Genomic DNA, 16,684 nt, shown 5'->3' on the forward strand with positions numbered 1-16,684 from the left:
TTCCTGCATTTGTACTCCACTGTAAACTGTATTACAACAGAAAAAAAGAAGCTGATGAAATCATCATTATTACAAGGTACAGGTTAATGAGGACAAGTCGCAAATTAGACAGAAAGCATTTTCATAAGCAACAAACTTTGTAAACACTTTGTAAAGATGACTAAATAGTGTACTTGGTTTAGAGGATAACAAAAAGATATTATGCATTTAGTTAACTTTTCAATACAATTATTTTATAACATGAGCTGCTGCAGATTTGTTGGCTGTACATCCATGATGTGAATCTCCCATTCCACCTCATCCCAAAGGTGCTCTACTGGATTGAGATATGGTGACTGTGGAGGCCATTTGAGTACAGTGAACTCGTTGTCATGTTAAAGAAACCAGTTTGACATGATTTGAGCTTTGTGATATGATGGGTTATCCTGCTGGAAGTAGCCATCAGAAGATGTACAGTGTGGTCATAAAAGGATGAACATGGTCAGCAACAATACACAGGTAGGCTGTAGCATGTAAAAATGCTCAGTTGGTACTAGGGGCCCAAAGTGTGCCAAGAAAATATCCACCACACCATTATACCACCACCATCAGCCTTGCACCGTTGATGCAAGGCAGGATAGATCCATGCTTTAATGTTGTTGACGCCAAATTCCGATCCTATTATCTGAACATTGCAACAGAAATCAAGACTCATCAGATCAAGCAATGTTTTCAAATGTTCTATTGTCCAATTTTGGCAAGCCCATGCAAACTGTATCCTCAGTTGCCTGTTCTTAGCTGACAAGAGTGGCACCCGGTGTGGTCTCCTGCTGTTGTAGCTCATCAGCTTCAAGGTTCGACCTGTTGTGAGTTCAGAGATGCTCTTCTGGATACCTCAGTTGTAATGGGTAACTATGGTTATTTGAGTTACTGTTGCCTTCCTATCAGCTCAAACCAGTGCAGCAATTCTCCTCTGACCTCATGTATCAACAAGGCATTTTTGCCCAGAGAACTGCCACTCACTGGATATTTTCTCTTTTTGTGACCATTCTCTATAAACTCTAGAGATGGTTATGCGTGAAAATCCCAGTAGATCAGCAGTTTCTAAAATACTCAGACCAGCCTGTCTGGCACCAATAACCATGCCACATTCAAAGTCACTTCAATCACATTTCTGTCCCATTCTGAAGCTCAGATTGAACTTCAGCTGTTTGCCTTGACAATGTTTATGTGAATAAATGCATTGAGTTGTTGTCTTGTAATTGGCTGATTAGATATCTATGTTAACAAGCAGTTCAACAGGTGTACCTTATGGCCAGTTGCCAGTAAGTGTATATAGTACTCTTTGCACAAAATAATTATGTTCATTTTATTAAAACATAGGCCAAACAATGCAATGACAAGACTTTCCTAGTCAAATAGGTGTTTCTGATGTGACAATCAAACTGCTGAAAGAAAAATTAATCTTTTAATGTGCAAAAGAGAAGATAGATTCATTTAAACTTTCTGGAATTTGCACAAGCTACATTCCTCTAAATATTAAACATCAGATGGTTTTAGTTTTAGGGCGGCACGGTGGTGCAGTGGGTAGCGCTGCTGCCTCGCAGTTGGGAGACCTGGGGACCTGGGTTCGCTTCTCAGGTCCTCCCTGTGTGGAGTTTGCATGTTCTCCCCGTGTCTGTCTGGGTTTCCTCCAGGTGCTCTGGTTTCCTCCCACAGTCCAAAGACATGCAGGTTAGGTGGATTGGCGATTCTAATTTGGCCTTGGTGTGTGGGTGTGTTTGTGTATGTCCTGCGGTGGGTTGGCACCCTGCCTGGGATTGGTTCCTGCCTTGTGCCCTGTGTTGGCTGGGATTGGCTCCAGCAGACCCCCGTGACCCTGTGTTCGGATTCAGCGGGTTGGAAAATGGATGGATGGTTTTAGTTTTACAGCAGTTATATACACAAATTCTTTTTCTAAGTCTGCTTAACCCAATTCTACACACCAGGGGTTCCCAAGTTCAGTCCTGGTGCACCACTGTGGCTACAGGCTTTCCAACAAGCTTCACAAATCAGTGGGTCAATCTGATGCCTCGGGAATCTGATCGTTTAGTTGGCCTTTATTTTTTTCTTATTCTGAATTCAGAAAATTGTTCTAGTATGCAATCAGCTTTTCAAAGAAATTCAGAAATGTGTTTTCTTTGTCATAGTTTTAAACACTTAAATTCTTTAATTACTTTTATTTCAGTTCATCTTATTTCTTTGGAGTTTACTCCTTAAATTGTTTCACTGATGAGTAGTGCAGATACAGGTGTAAATGACAATGAATGTTAAAGCAGAGCCACTACTGCAATGTTACATTTCTCTCTATTAAAAAAAAAAATCTTGGAAGACTTGGAAGGAGACGATATGTGATCTTCTCGGAAAACAATTTAACGTCCCGCGAGAGACACTTTAACGTCATGCGAGACAATGCAGAGAGATGAAAGGACAGCTGCTGTACAGGCTTTTAAATGATCAACACACAGCACGACAAGCAGAACACGCAGCTTGGCAGCAGTAGCAGAAAGACAGCAGCTGTTCTGACAGCATCTCCTCAGCGTGTGTTCAGTCCCCCCTTGACCACGCGAGCGGCAGAGGCACAAAGTGGCTGGAACGTAGCACGCCGGGGTGGGAGGGGGTGGGCAACTGAAGCAAGCAGGGGGCAAAGTCCCCTGGTATATCAAAATTATTAATAAAAGTCTAAACTAAGTTGTCCTCAAGTTCAATCCCACAGACCACCATAACAGCAGTTGTTCATCCCTTCTGCTTTCCAGAGGACTTCTGCCGTTATTAGATAAGCTGTTATTTTCCAGTTTATGTATTTTTTTGCAAAAATACGAAATTTACAAAATGGGATTGCTCAAATTTTTAGGGAATATAGCAAGCATTTGTATGTGACATTAATTATTGTTCTTTTACTTGCTTCTTAAGATTTTGCTCTTTGTTATGATCATTTAAGCTTTTTCTTATTGGCTCATAAGTGAAGTATTATAGCTGCTTCCCTTTAATATTTAGTGACACTTGCACCTGTGTCTGATTTGCAGCATTTTATACAATTAATGGAGTAAATTCCACAGGAAAATATGAATTTTTAAAAAACTATATGGTAAAAGAAAGTTAACATTTAAAGATATGGTGAAAAAATTTTCTTTACATGTAGATATATGATTACATATTTCTGAATGCAAAATAAAAGAAAAAAAAGACTAATTACACAAATAGATCATTTTAGATCTAATTTACTTGTGAAAAGTTTGAAATGAAAACCTGCAACAACAGTGGTATCCCAAGGCTGAACTCGGAACCCCTGCTATAGACAAAATAAATAAACTTTGGTGACTGAAGACCAGTAATTAAGCCAAGCAGAGTAAATGTAAAATATGTAGCATTCAGTACTGTTTGGGAAAAAAACTAATAATACTAACCTATATATTGTTATACAGTGTAAGCAAAGATTTTAAGGTTTGTATTATTTTTTAAGATTTTTATTGCATCCTTGAAGTAAAAAAAATCATAAGGCACTACACAATGTACAGTATACATACAAATTGTAAAGGCAGATTAATGAATTCCATGCATCTATTAAACAACTCTTAAAAAGTCTGTTAAGTAACAAGTCAGTTCCACAAATATCCTGCTTACTGTAATACAGCTTCAACTCACCAAACTAGAACTTTGAACTTGCCTATTGAGGTAGAGCAAAGATGTTACGTGTCTAGCAATTATTCAATTTGGATTTGTATAATAGGAAAATACCATTTAGTACTTAATTTATTAAAGGAGTCTGAACATCACAGGCAGACAGTACAATCCAAACTATGATGAGGCACTAAATGATTATGAACCACTAATCCATCAAAAGATTCAAGCAGATATATTCTGGTTTCACTGAAATCTATCAAAGATCACATCTCTTGATGTTTTAGATACAGACCTGTTATATGCATTAATTTCAATCTCCAGACATGACTAAGGTTGTTCCACCCCGATTTGTTTGTAATTCTGGTAGCTTTTAATTTTCTAATTGTTCCTTTCTTCACAGTTTTTGATTGTGCAGTCTTTGTGTAATCAGATCATATACAGTATTTGTCTGTAAGATATTGTGTTATTCATTTTTAATAATTATCTTAACATAACTCATCTACAAGTCTGCTGTTTAAACACCTGTAAAGTGGAGAAAATACTTTTCCATCTGACAGATGATTTATTAATTTTTTTAAGAGTATTCCTGTCCATGTTTTACCCCATTTTCTTTCTCGATTGTCCAGGGAAAGAAAATTACAGAGCCAGAGTCTATACTCCAACAGGTGCAAGACAGGAACTGGCCTTGGCTATTTAGACTCCAACTTATCATGCGCAAACAGAATCATTCACAGAACTCCATAGGGTCACCATAATTATGTTAAACAATTTCACATTACAATCCTGGCTTGTGAAAAGAAGCTAAAGTCCATGGAGAACAACCACACAAACAAGATGGAAAAATGTAAACTCTATACTGAAAGCACAAAATCCAAATCTGGCACTCTAACCATGTAAGCAAAACTGGTGTATATGTACCAGAATGAACGTACATGTAACACCAGTCTGGTGCAAAGAGCTTATTTTAATTTACTATATCTTTTTTAATAAATGCTATTTAAGTAAAATAATTTTTAAAAATTACTATAAATACAGAAGTGTCTCATTACCAATGAAACTGAAAAATGACAGCAATCCAATAATTTTTCAAGACATGACTTGTTCATATAAAATGACACATGCATCTTTTTAGAAATAAATTTTACAAAAATACTTCCAAACATTTTGTCTTTGTGTCCAAGTTTTTTAGCTGAAAATGTTTAAGGAATTTTACTTTGGTAAATCTAAAGGTGAATAACAGCAGGTAATTTTTCCAAGTAAACCCCATATTTTATTATTGTAATGCTATATGCAGCAGTTTAACATTGTTCACTGATGAGTTCCTCTTAGCGCTTCAGAAGTATACTGGAATGAAAATTGCACTCGTAATTTTGATGAAAAGAAAATTACTTCCAGAACATTCATTTTTTAAGCTGAAATATATTGATGTTCTAACCTTTCATTTCATCCAATCCTAAAAGTGTTTAGGGTATTTCAAGTAGCAAGCAGAAACTTGCACACAGTCCTGATTTTAGCAGGATTTTCTTATAGGAAGAAGCCCTTAGATCACATATTCTTACTCTCTAAATTTAAGTAGTGTTTAACTTACTGAATTTCAGAAATGGAAGTAATAGAAATCCTGTAATTGAAAGAAGTGATGTGAAGAGTAAAATCCATGAAGTATAAAGGTTACACTGTGATATAGAGCTAGATGAAGTGTTTGAAGTTTCTCTTTAGTGCAAAACACATTCATCACGATGATGCAGCTTGAGCTCTTTGAAGCTTGTGCAAAAGCTTAGGCTGCACAAAATACCTCTGTAGTTCTTCCAGACATTTTTTAATTGTGTAGTTTGCTTGTATAACAGCAACAAATTAACATATTTCTGAAAGAAAACTACTGTACATGCTATAAAAAATAGCAACACACCGAAGTCAGAGACTAAACACTGAATATGTTCCTTATACATAGTACTATCTGCACCATTGTATTAAAAGATGTCGTTATGAAGTTAAGTCACTGAAAAATTGGTATAGGAATAGCTGTCTCTGTACATTATTATTATGTAACAATACCACTATTACTTCTTATTTACATTCTTTTACCTATATTTCACAAAAAATTTACCTATATTTGACAATCTTCCAATTTTACAAATCAACAATGAATAATCTGATTGCACTGTATAATTAAAACTTTAGAAAGAAAATATGTATATTCCCTCCCTTAATATAAAAAAGTATTCACCCTACCAACAGTTCCAGGCAAGAAACAGTTGTACTGGCTTCTTACAATTACTTTGTATATGACTGTGACCCCTGGCGTCACTTGAGGAGAGACTTCATTAATTTGATATTCTCAGTTGCATTTCAACATCTTAATTAAGTTTTCCTTGGTGAAAGTTGTTTTTTTTTCTAAGTGAGAAAAATGAAGTAAGTAAACTTTATCTCTAATATTTTTCTGCATATACATTGTGGAAAGCATACCTCCGGACACAGACAGACAGACACCAGAATGTCCAAAACACACTTCTTTATTCTCCTTTACAGCACCACAATGCCTTCATCCACCAACTCTCTTCCTTTCTCCCTCTCTCTCTCTCTTCTTCTTCTTTCTCTTTTGACCTCCACTCCTCTCCTCACAAGCTTCGTCTCCTTCCTCCTAACTCTGACTCGTCTACTGGAGGGAGGTGGCCCCTTTTATACTGACCCAGATGAGCTCCAGATGCTACCCCTGACGACACTTCCTGGTGTGGCAGAAGTGTCAAGAGAGCCCCTGGAAGCACTCCGGGTGCCCCTGGGAATTCTTCCGGTGTGGCAGAAGTGCTGCCATCCAGAACTTCATAACCGTCTGGGCACCCCCTGGCGGTGGCCACATCCTCCAGTAGGGATGAGCATCCCAGCTCCGGTCCAGTGGCCCATAACCAGACCCGGGTGGCTGCCCCCTCGTGGCCCAGGGGAGGTATCGTCCCTCTCGGGGCCCATCCAGGCATCCCGGCTGGGTAGGGTCCCCAGCCATCTGGGACAACATACTGTATGTTAATTCCAAAAACCTAAAAGTAAAATATGTTATGATTTTGGGTTTTTGAGCTATGCAGAATATATCCATCCATCCATCCATTTACCAACCCGCTGAATACGAACACAGGGTCACGGGGGTCTGCTGGAGCCAATCCCAGCCAACACAGGGCACAAGGCAGGAACCAATCCCGGGCAGGGTGCCAACTCACCGCAGCACACACACAAACACACCCACACACCAAGCACACACTAGGGCCAATTCAGAATCGCCAATCCACCTAACCAGCATGTCTTTGGACTGTGGGAGGAAACCGGAGCACCCGGAGGAAACCCACGCAGACATGGGGAGAACATGCAAACTCCGCGCAGGGAGGACCCGGGAGCGAACCCAGGTCCCCAGGTCTCCCAACTGCGAGGCAGCAGTGCTACCCACTGCGCCACCGTGCAGCACACAGAAAATATTGTGGTACATATTTTGCATTTTTTGTTCATTTAAAAGTTGCTTTTCATTTTATAATGTCACATTTATTTGTCATGTCTCCAATTTCTACTTAGTTTTTACACGCAGCCACCTCCATTTTGTGTAGTTTTTTTGACTGCCACAGAATTGTTAAGGTTGGCAATAGTGTATAGTTCTACAACGTGAACCACAGCACCATGCTATCAGCATCAGCATTTCTTGATAATCATACTTACCTTGTGTAACAGCTATTTCAAAAATAATTAGGGAGCTGGAACTTTTTGTGTGTTTAATTTTGATTTTTAGGTAATATATCGGACTTTAGTAATTATTATTCTTTGTGGTTGTGGCTTCTGACTCATGCTTTGTTTAATAACCATACTCATTCTGATCTCTCAGTCCAACAACATGTTTGCCATACTTTGGTTTTCCACTTCCACCTGGCAGTACAAAATCTACCAAAACTTAAGCAGGAAAGCGGAAAGCAGAAAACAGAGCACTGTAACATCACACTAATACTCAGTAATGAATCTTTTTTGTATTTGTTGGTGCAGTCCCATCTATCCATAAAATATATATCCTTACCATAACTATCCATTTTTACAAACCAGAACTTCAGCTGGCTGCAGGAGGATCAATGCATGATTATAATTCCAGTGTATCTGTGAGGAAACAGTGCTGACCATAGTACAAGTACAAATACTGAAATGAAATACTGTTGAATGGCTCATTGATGACTAAATTTCCTGAACTGAAATTATAAGTAAAAATGATCAGAATGCAGTCCTAAAATTGAAAAATTAACCTGTTATTTTTATTTGACCAAGCAAGTTATTTCTCCTACTTACTAAATCCCTTCTTTTTTGCAATTTGCAAAAGCTTTTAAGATCTACAGTACAAAATAAAAATAAATAAAATAAATTACTACTACATTTCTACAAGTGTCTTATTTACTAAAAGCACAGACATAATTTTTTAACATTGAGACACAAAAAAATGGGAGTATGATATTTCTGTTTTAATTTATTGCTTACTTCCATCCATCCATCCATATCCAACCCCCTATATCCTAACACAGGGTCACAGGGGTCTGCTGGAGCCAATCCCAGCCAGCACAGGGCGCAATGCAGGACCAAACCCCGGGCAGGGCGCCAGCCCACCGCAGGGTACACACACACACACACACACACCCACACACCAAGCACACACTAGGGACAATTTAGGATTGCCAATGCACCTAACCTGCATGTCTTTGGACTGTGGGAGGAAACTGGAGCAAACCCATGCAGACACAGGGAGAACATGCAAATTACACGCAGGGAGGACCTGGGAAGCGAACCCAGGTCTCCTTACTACAAGGCAGCAGCGCTACCACTGCACCATCATGTTTATTGCTTACTTACAGCACACAATACTCTTGACTCTACTGTTGTATTTATTTGGTACATTTCCACAGCATGCATTTGTTTGAATAGTTGCTTGGTGGGCTGCTCATTAGCTACTGCTACACGGGGTTGTCTGATAAATCATGATTTAGGGCAATAATTTGTAAACACAACTAGTGATCATTTACAGAGGCAGGTGTGCACCATTAAAACAAAATGATCTTTTAATGATGAATAAAGTACACATAAGCCCTAGCCAAACATATGCCCCTAAATAACTCATTTTAATTATATAAAGCAATAGACTATATAAAATTTATGATACTGTAATAAAAATGTGCAGTACGGCAGGTCAAAGAATAGACATGTAGCCCAGTTTAACAATCTGAGATAATGGGGAAGAAGATCTTATCACAATAGGGCTCTCTCAAGGTAGATGCCCTCTTGCAAAAAGCAGAAAATTTAAAAAAAAAGTCTATGTTGTTCTTACAGAGATTTGTTTAAACAATCCATCCATCCATCCATTTTCCAACCCGCTGAATCCGAACACAAACACGTTCTTATTGTTTTCTCATTGAATAAACATTTCAATTATAAACCCATGATATTTCAGTTTGACTCTAAAGAGTAAAAATTTAGATTATTATGGAGATTTTTGCTAGAATTACAAAGAACAAAAAAGACCATACTCAATATTCATGATTAAACTCTTTACATGCTGAGAAAGAAATAGACAGCAAGTTTGTAGTCAGAAGAAGAATCCCAGAAAAGAATCATCAATACTAGCAGATATAAGTAGGATATAACTAAGGTGTATCTCCTGAAAAATTCTCAAAAAGTTAAGAAGAAAACTATGGCAAACTGCGTTCAATAATTTATCTACCTCAGTAGAAAAGAAAGGAGATTTCAAAGTATTTTTCCTTTATTTTTCAATATAATCACGATAGCTCCATACACTTCATCCACTTTTCCTGCAATGACTTTAACCCCTTTGAAAAAAGACTTTCTGTTTGACCTTCAAACTAGGATGCCACAGCTGCCTTGACATCTTCATCACTTGAAAAATGCTGTCCACAAAGAGATTTCTTCAAACCTCAGAAAAGGGAATGAACTGAGGGAGCCGGGTCAGGACTTTAGGGTGGATGGTTCAGCTGCTGGAACCCACATTCTCGGATGGAAGCCTGTGATTATTATGACATGTGAACTGGCACATTGTCGTGAAGAAGCTTACTCGATTTGTACAAGGACTCACCTGACATCCTGTCTCTTGAAATGTTAAACTCACACTGAGCCAAAACTGTGCATGAGTAACCTTGAGACATGTCACAACATCCTGAGACTTTTTTCAACATGCTTGCGACTTTCTTTCATACTCAGGTAGATAAATTATTGAATAACCCTCGTAAAAAGATTAGGGAAGTCTGGAAAACCATCATAAAGAAACAGACCTAAGTTTTCTTTTACCTAAATGGCAAGAAGAGAATTACAGGTTATTCTTTCTCCATAGATAAATTCAGGAAGTCCAGAAACTCAGTTTTAAGACACAGAGAAACCATGAAAAGGCTGTGTTGCTTAGAGGCAATGAACTCTAATTCTGCAAGTAAACCATGTAGACAGTATATCAATGGTAGGAGAGACATATGGTAAGATCTGAAGGCTACAGCGCAAAGCAGATAAAAAGTTAACATTTAACTTTCTCATTTACTAACTTTATAAACAGTGCTGAATTTCAACATGGTAAGGCCCTAAGCTATGGGAACCCATGTGGCAAATGTTAACCAAGCATATGGCTTTGTACCAGTTGAACTTGGCAAGAGTACTATTGAGATGCATAACACACCCACCTTGGGAATGAGAAAAGGGTTGCAAGAATATGCAATAAGAACAATAACAAATAAAAAAAAAACTTCTGAAATTATAAGAGGCTCCCTTAAATTATGAGGCCTTAACCTGTATCTTATTTAGCCTATGCCTAAATCCATCCCTGCTTGCAAAATATATTAGTGCCTATACTCCATGATGCATGTTGAGATCTGAAGATGGAGATCCCCATAAAAATTCAGGGGATAAATATAACCAGTGGAGGAGGCAGAACCTGTGGCTTTGGGGTACCCAAGCACTGGAATGATCTATTTACCTATATATACATAAAGAGTATATAATGCAACGTTGAATCGCTCACTCATTGGCCCAATAACTCACTGACTTGTTAATCAACAAAAAAACACTACTTCCCATTTAGTTAAAAAGAAGAAATTTGGCAGGGTTGTACACCTAGACCAGTAAGTACCCACTAAGATGTGGCATTATCAAATATAAATATTTATGGCTTACCAAAACTAAATACCCCAAAATTAAAAAAAAATGCTTTGATTGATTTAACTGGAATGTGATGACATTATAAATAAAATAAAATTACCTAACAACTGTTTTCTAATTTATCAATATTTATTAATATTACATTAACTTGAATGCTCTGTGTGGCACTGTCAGGGGGCTTTATGCTAATGAAGGACACAGAAGAACCCGCATAAGGGGGACAATAAGAGGGACAGACGACTGCAAAAACAGCAAAAAGCAGGTGTAATGGCATTTGCTGTATACAGTGAGGTATGAAATGGAAACATACAGTGAGGCAAAGCTAAATGGTTAGCAGGCACTATAAACGTCAACTGCCAGTGCCAGATGCTCTGGCTGTGAGCGGTGTTGTTTCACCAGAAGCAAAAAGGCAGGGAGAAAGAAGTAGAGGTGGAAGTAGTGTCCTCGGATCCAAAAAAAGGGGGACACACAGCATGAGTTTAAACTTAACTTAGGCCCCCCACGATTACAAACACATTCATGGACTTTTAGAGGGGACTCCCACTCCACCCTCTGAAATTGTTTATATTTTCATGTGTGTCTCCTTACTTTGAACAGGAATGACAACGCCCCTAACCCCACTAAAACCGCTCTCCAAAATCCTTTACATTTACATTCACATCAGCGGACTTTACAAAGGGACCCCTCATCATTTAAGTAGCCTCTAAAATATGGTACCAGCAGTTATTTTCTCTCACTGCAAGTACTAGAAAAACAACCTGAAAAGTTAAAACATTCAATTCATTAGATAGATAGATAGATAGATAGATAGATAGATAGATAGATAGATAGATAGATAGATAGATAGATAGATAGATAGATAGATAGATAGATAGATAGATAGATAGATAGATAGATAGATAGATAGATAGATAGATAGATAGATAGATAGATACTTTATTAATCCCAATGGGAAATTCACAAACAATTCTCATTATATGAGCCTCCTAAATGTGTAGCCTGTAAACACCACTGCTGTTTGTAATAAGTTCAGAATCAGAATCAGAATGCACTTTATTGGACAGGTACACTAATGTGTGCTAGGAATCTGTCTTGATAGTATTGATGCCACATACAAGGACAACACTGAATATGTAAGATAAACTTGGGGGTTTCCCAGTGCTTGCTTTGCTCGCCAAGGCCTGTACTACACGCCAGCCACTTCATGTCTCTGTCGCTCGCTTTGTAAAAAGGGGGGCTGAACGCATCCCAAGGAGATGTGGTCGCTCCTTCGAAACCCCCTCTTAAAACGGTGATACAATTGGAAACAAATAGTTTTTTTTACCTCCACTTTGCTCGATCAGCTGCTGGCTTGCTGCTGCTGTCGTGCCACGTGATCTGCATCTTGCACAATGCTTCGAACATTAAAAAGCCTGTACAGCAGCTGTCCTACATACACTTTGTCTTTTATTTCCGGCCCCGGGCATAAATAAATCTTTTGGCACAATTTCTCATCTCGCTGGATGTGAGTTCTTGATATTTTTTAGTTTATAACTTAAAAATGGAATAAGAATCTGAAAATCTAACAACATCACATTAAAGTTCGATAAATTCTACAAAGAATTATACCAAACATATAAATGTAGGTTTTAAAATAAGCCGGATTTAAAAGTGTGACAAAAAAGTGACATAAAATCGTTGAACTTTTTGGCTTAGGATTTTAGGTATATAGAGTAGATAAAGTATAAAATGATTAAATATGATGCAGCATACAAGGACAATACAAAAAATAGAGATGTCCAGGCAGTCTAGTGTGCAGATATACATAGATAATGAGTAGAAGCTCAGACCTGATTAGTAAGCATAACTGCATGTTGAAAAAAAATGTTTAGATGACAGGTTGCTTTAGCTTTAACTGCACAAAGACGATTGCTGGAGGGAAGTTTTTGGAACAAGTGATGCTTGGGTGAGTCGGATCAGAAAACATCTTTGTGGCCCTCTTCCTTACCCTGACCTCATATAGCACTTCAATGTGTGGTAAGTTACAGGCCATGATCCTTTCTCAGGCTTTGATGATACGCTACAAATTGGCCTTAGCCTTAACAGAGGCAGCAACAAACCAGGCAGTTATATACAGTGCATCCGGAAAGTATTCACAGCGCATCACTTTTTCCACATACAACACCCCATAATGACAACATGAAAAAAGTTTACTTGAGGTGATTGCAAATTTATTAAAAATAAAAAAAACTGAGAACTCACATGTACATAAGTATTCACAGCCTTTGCTCAATACTTTGTTGATGCACCTTTGGCAGCAATTACAGCCTCAAGTCTTTTTGAATATGATGCCACAAGCTTGGCACACCTATCCTTGGCCAGTTTCGCCCATTCCTCTTTGCAGCACCTCTCAAGCTCCATCAGGTTGGATGGGAAGCATCGGTGCACAGCCATTTTAAGATCTCTCCAGAGATGTTCAATCGGATTCAAGTCTGGGCTCTGGCTGGGCCACTCAAGGACATTCACAGAGTTGTCCTGAAGCCACTCCTTTGATATCTTGGCTGTGTGCTTAGGGTCGTTGTCCTGCTGAAAGATGAACCGTCGCCCCAGTCTGAGGTCAAGAGCGCTCTGGAGCAGGTTTTCATCCAGGATGTCTCTGTACATTGCTGCAGTCATCTTTCCCTTTATCCTGACTAGTCTCCCAGTTCCTGCCGCTGAAAAACATCCCCACAGCATGATGCTGCCACCACCATGCGTCACTGTAGGGATGGTATTGGCCTGGTGATGAGCGGTGCCTGGTTTCCTCCAAACGTGACGCATGGCATTCACACCAAAGAGTTCAATCTTTGTCTCATCAAACCAGAGAATTTTCTTTCTCATGGTCTGAGAGTCCTTCAGGTGCCTTTTGGCAAACTCCAGGCGGGCTGCCATGTGCCTTTTACTAAGGAGTGGCTTCCGTCTGGCCACTCTACCATACAGGCCTGATTGGTGGATTGCTGCAGAGATGGTTGTCCTTCTGGAAGGTTCTCCTCTCTCCACAGAGGACCTCTGGAGCTCTGACAGAGTGACCATCGGGTTCTTGGTCACCTCCCTGACTAAAGCCCTTCTCCCCCGATCGCTCAGTTCAGATGGCCGGCCAGCTCTAGGAAGAGTCCTGGTGGTTTCGAACTTCTTCCACTTACGGATGATGGAGGCCACTGTGCTCATTGGGAACTTTTCTGTAACCTTCCCCAGATTTGTGCCTCGAGACAATCCTGTCTCGGAGGTCTACAGACAATTCCTTTGATGTCATGCTTGGTTTGTGCTCTGACATGAACTGTCAACTGTGGGACCTTATATAAACAGGTGTGTGCCTTTCCAAATCATGTCCAATCGACTGAATTTACCACAGTTGGACTCCAATTAAGCTGCAGAAACATCTCAAGGATGATCAGGGAAAACAGGATGCACCTGAGCTCAATTTTGAGCTTCATGGCAAAGGCTGTGAATACTTATGTACATGTGCTTTCTCAATTTTTTTTTTTAATAAATTTGCAAAAATCTCAAGTAAACTTTTTTCACGTTGTCATTATGGGGTGTTGTGTGTAGAATTCTGAGGAAAAAAATGAATTTAATCCATTTTGGAATAAGGCTGTAACATAACAAAATGTGGAAAAAGTGATGCGTTGTGAATACTTTCCAGATGCACTGTATATGAGGTCAGAATGGACTCAATAATGGCTATGTAGAATTAGACAAATTTTGCTTGAGGGAGATTGAATTTTCTCAGCTGATGAAAAAAAGAACATTCTCTTATTGGCTTTCCTAATAATGCATATGTTGTTATTGTTCCACTTAAGGTTTTGTGAGAGCACAGTGTCCAGAAAGTTAAATGATTGTGTCATCCCAACAGCTGAGTCATTTATAGCAAATGATAGATGAGCAGGTGATTGTTTCCTGACATCTATGATCTCCCACGTTTTTTGAATGTTAAGGTTTAAATTATTATGGCTGCCCCACAATGTCAAATTTTCCACCTCTTGTCTGTATATTAACTCATTATTGTTTGAAATGAAGCCTATTAGATTTATGTCATCTGCAAATTTAAGAAGTTTGGACAGATGAATCGCCATAGGTACAGTCATTTGTATAGAGTGTGAAGAGTAATAGGGAAAAGACACATCCTTGCAGTGCACCAGTACTAAGGGTTAATGGGTCAGACGTGTTTGCCTAACCACATGTGCTATTTCCCATCTGTTAGAATGTCTGTGATCCAATGGCAGATTGAACTAGGCAGGTTGAACTGGATGGGTTTATTATTTAGGAGCTTTGGGATGGCTGTATTTAAAGCAGAGCTAAAGTCCACAAACATGATCCTCACATATGCCCTAGTTTATCGAGGTGTTGGTAAATAAAGTTCAGACCTAAATTCACTGCAACATCAACAGACCATCTGGCTCTGTATGCGAACTGAAATGGGTCCATGAAGTCTCTTCTAGCATCCTTGAGATAATTCAGAATAAGGCATTCAAAGCTCTTCATTACCACAGAGGTTAAAGCTACTGGTCTGTAGTCATTTAGGTCCACGACTGTTGATTTTTTGCTACTAGAATGATGGTGGAAATCTTGATGGAGGCAAAAGCAGTGCACATATCCAGAGATTGGTTGAAAATGTCTGCAAAAACTGCCCGAATATGTAAGGAGAAATAAAGCCTATGCCTGCAGCTTTTTTTTAATATTTTCTTTTTGAATAAGCTGCAGACATCTTTAGCAGTGATGACAGGAGGGGGAAGCTGAGTGTAGAGAAATAACAGTAAGACCATCAGGTAGATTTATGTCCCATTGTCTTTCAAAGCAACCACAAAACATTAAACTGATTAACTAGACTTGATTCAGCAGAACTGTTTGAGGTTTCTTCTTGTAGTTAGTGACCTGTTTAAGGCCTATCTAGATTGATTTACTGTCATTTGCAGACAATTGTTCCTGCAGCTTATCAGAGTACTTTGTGACTTTGTGATCTTTCTCCAAGATATACTAGGCTTTCCTGTATTCCTCATGATTGCCACATCCGAAAGCTATGGGGAGAACCAAGGCTTATTACTGCTAAACTTCGTAACTGATTTTGTTGGAATGCAAACATCTTCACAGAAACTAATATATGAAGTTACAGCACCAGTGTATCCATGTATGTTGGAGGTGGCAGTTTTGAAGGCACTCTAATCTGTATATGCAAAGCAGTCCTTAAGCTCCTCTACTGCCTTGCTGGTCCACTTTCTAACTGTTGTTTTTACTGACTTTATAGTTTTCAGCTTTTGTTTGTAAACAGGAAAAAGGCGAATCATAGAATGGTCAGAATCATCAATGGGGACACAGGAGATGGCATGATGCACATTCTTAACAGCTGCATAGTAGTGACCTAGAATATTTCAATCTCTGGTAGGGCATTTTATTTGCTGTTGATATTTAGGAAAATAAAACTGACATGTCTAAAATCACCCAAAATAATGATTTACGAGTCTGAGTTGTCTTTTTCAATCTCAGTGATTGCATCAGCAAGTCGGTACTGCACTTTGTGAGTATTGACACGACAGCAAATGTAAACACCAGCTAGATTTACTGAGGAAAACTTGCATGATAAATAAAATGGCTTTTAGCTTATAATAAACAATTCTAGGTCTGGAGACTGTAACATTGTTACACCAATCATGATTAATATAGAAACACATTCCTCCGCCCTTTGTTTTGTTGCAAAGTTTGGTAACATGGTCCACTCAGTACAGAGAGTCCAGTCCAATGCGGAGTCAGGAATAGAGTCATTCAGCCATGTTTCAGTAAAGTACAGAGCAGATAAAAAAGAAAAGTCTGTTTTAGTACGTATTAACACCCGAGGTTTGTCGACTTTGTTTGCCAGCAAGCGCATGTT

The 16,684-nt window shown here is 38.8% G+C and overlaps 1 protein-coding gene across 4 annotated transcripts in view; it reads right to left on the reverse strand.

The window, feature by feature from the left end:
• Positions 1 to 16,684, reverse strand: part of tulp3 (tubby-related protein 3) — a 470,805-nt gene that overhangs the window by 420,002 nt on the left and 34,119 nt on the right. The window lies entirely within an intron of this gene.

This window comes from Erpetoichthys calabaricus, chromosome 1 (assembly GCF_900747795.2).
Source record: "Erpetoichthys calabaricus chromosome 1, fErpCal1.3, whole genome shotgun sequence".
NCBI classification, from domain to species: Eukaryota; Metazoa; Chordata; class Cladistia; order Polypteriformes; family Polypteridae; genus Erpetoichthys; species Erpetoichthys calabaricus.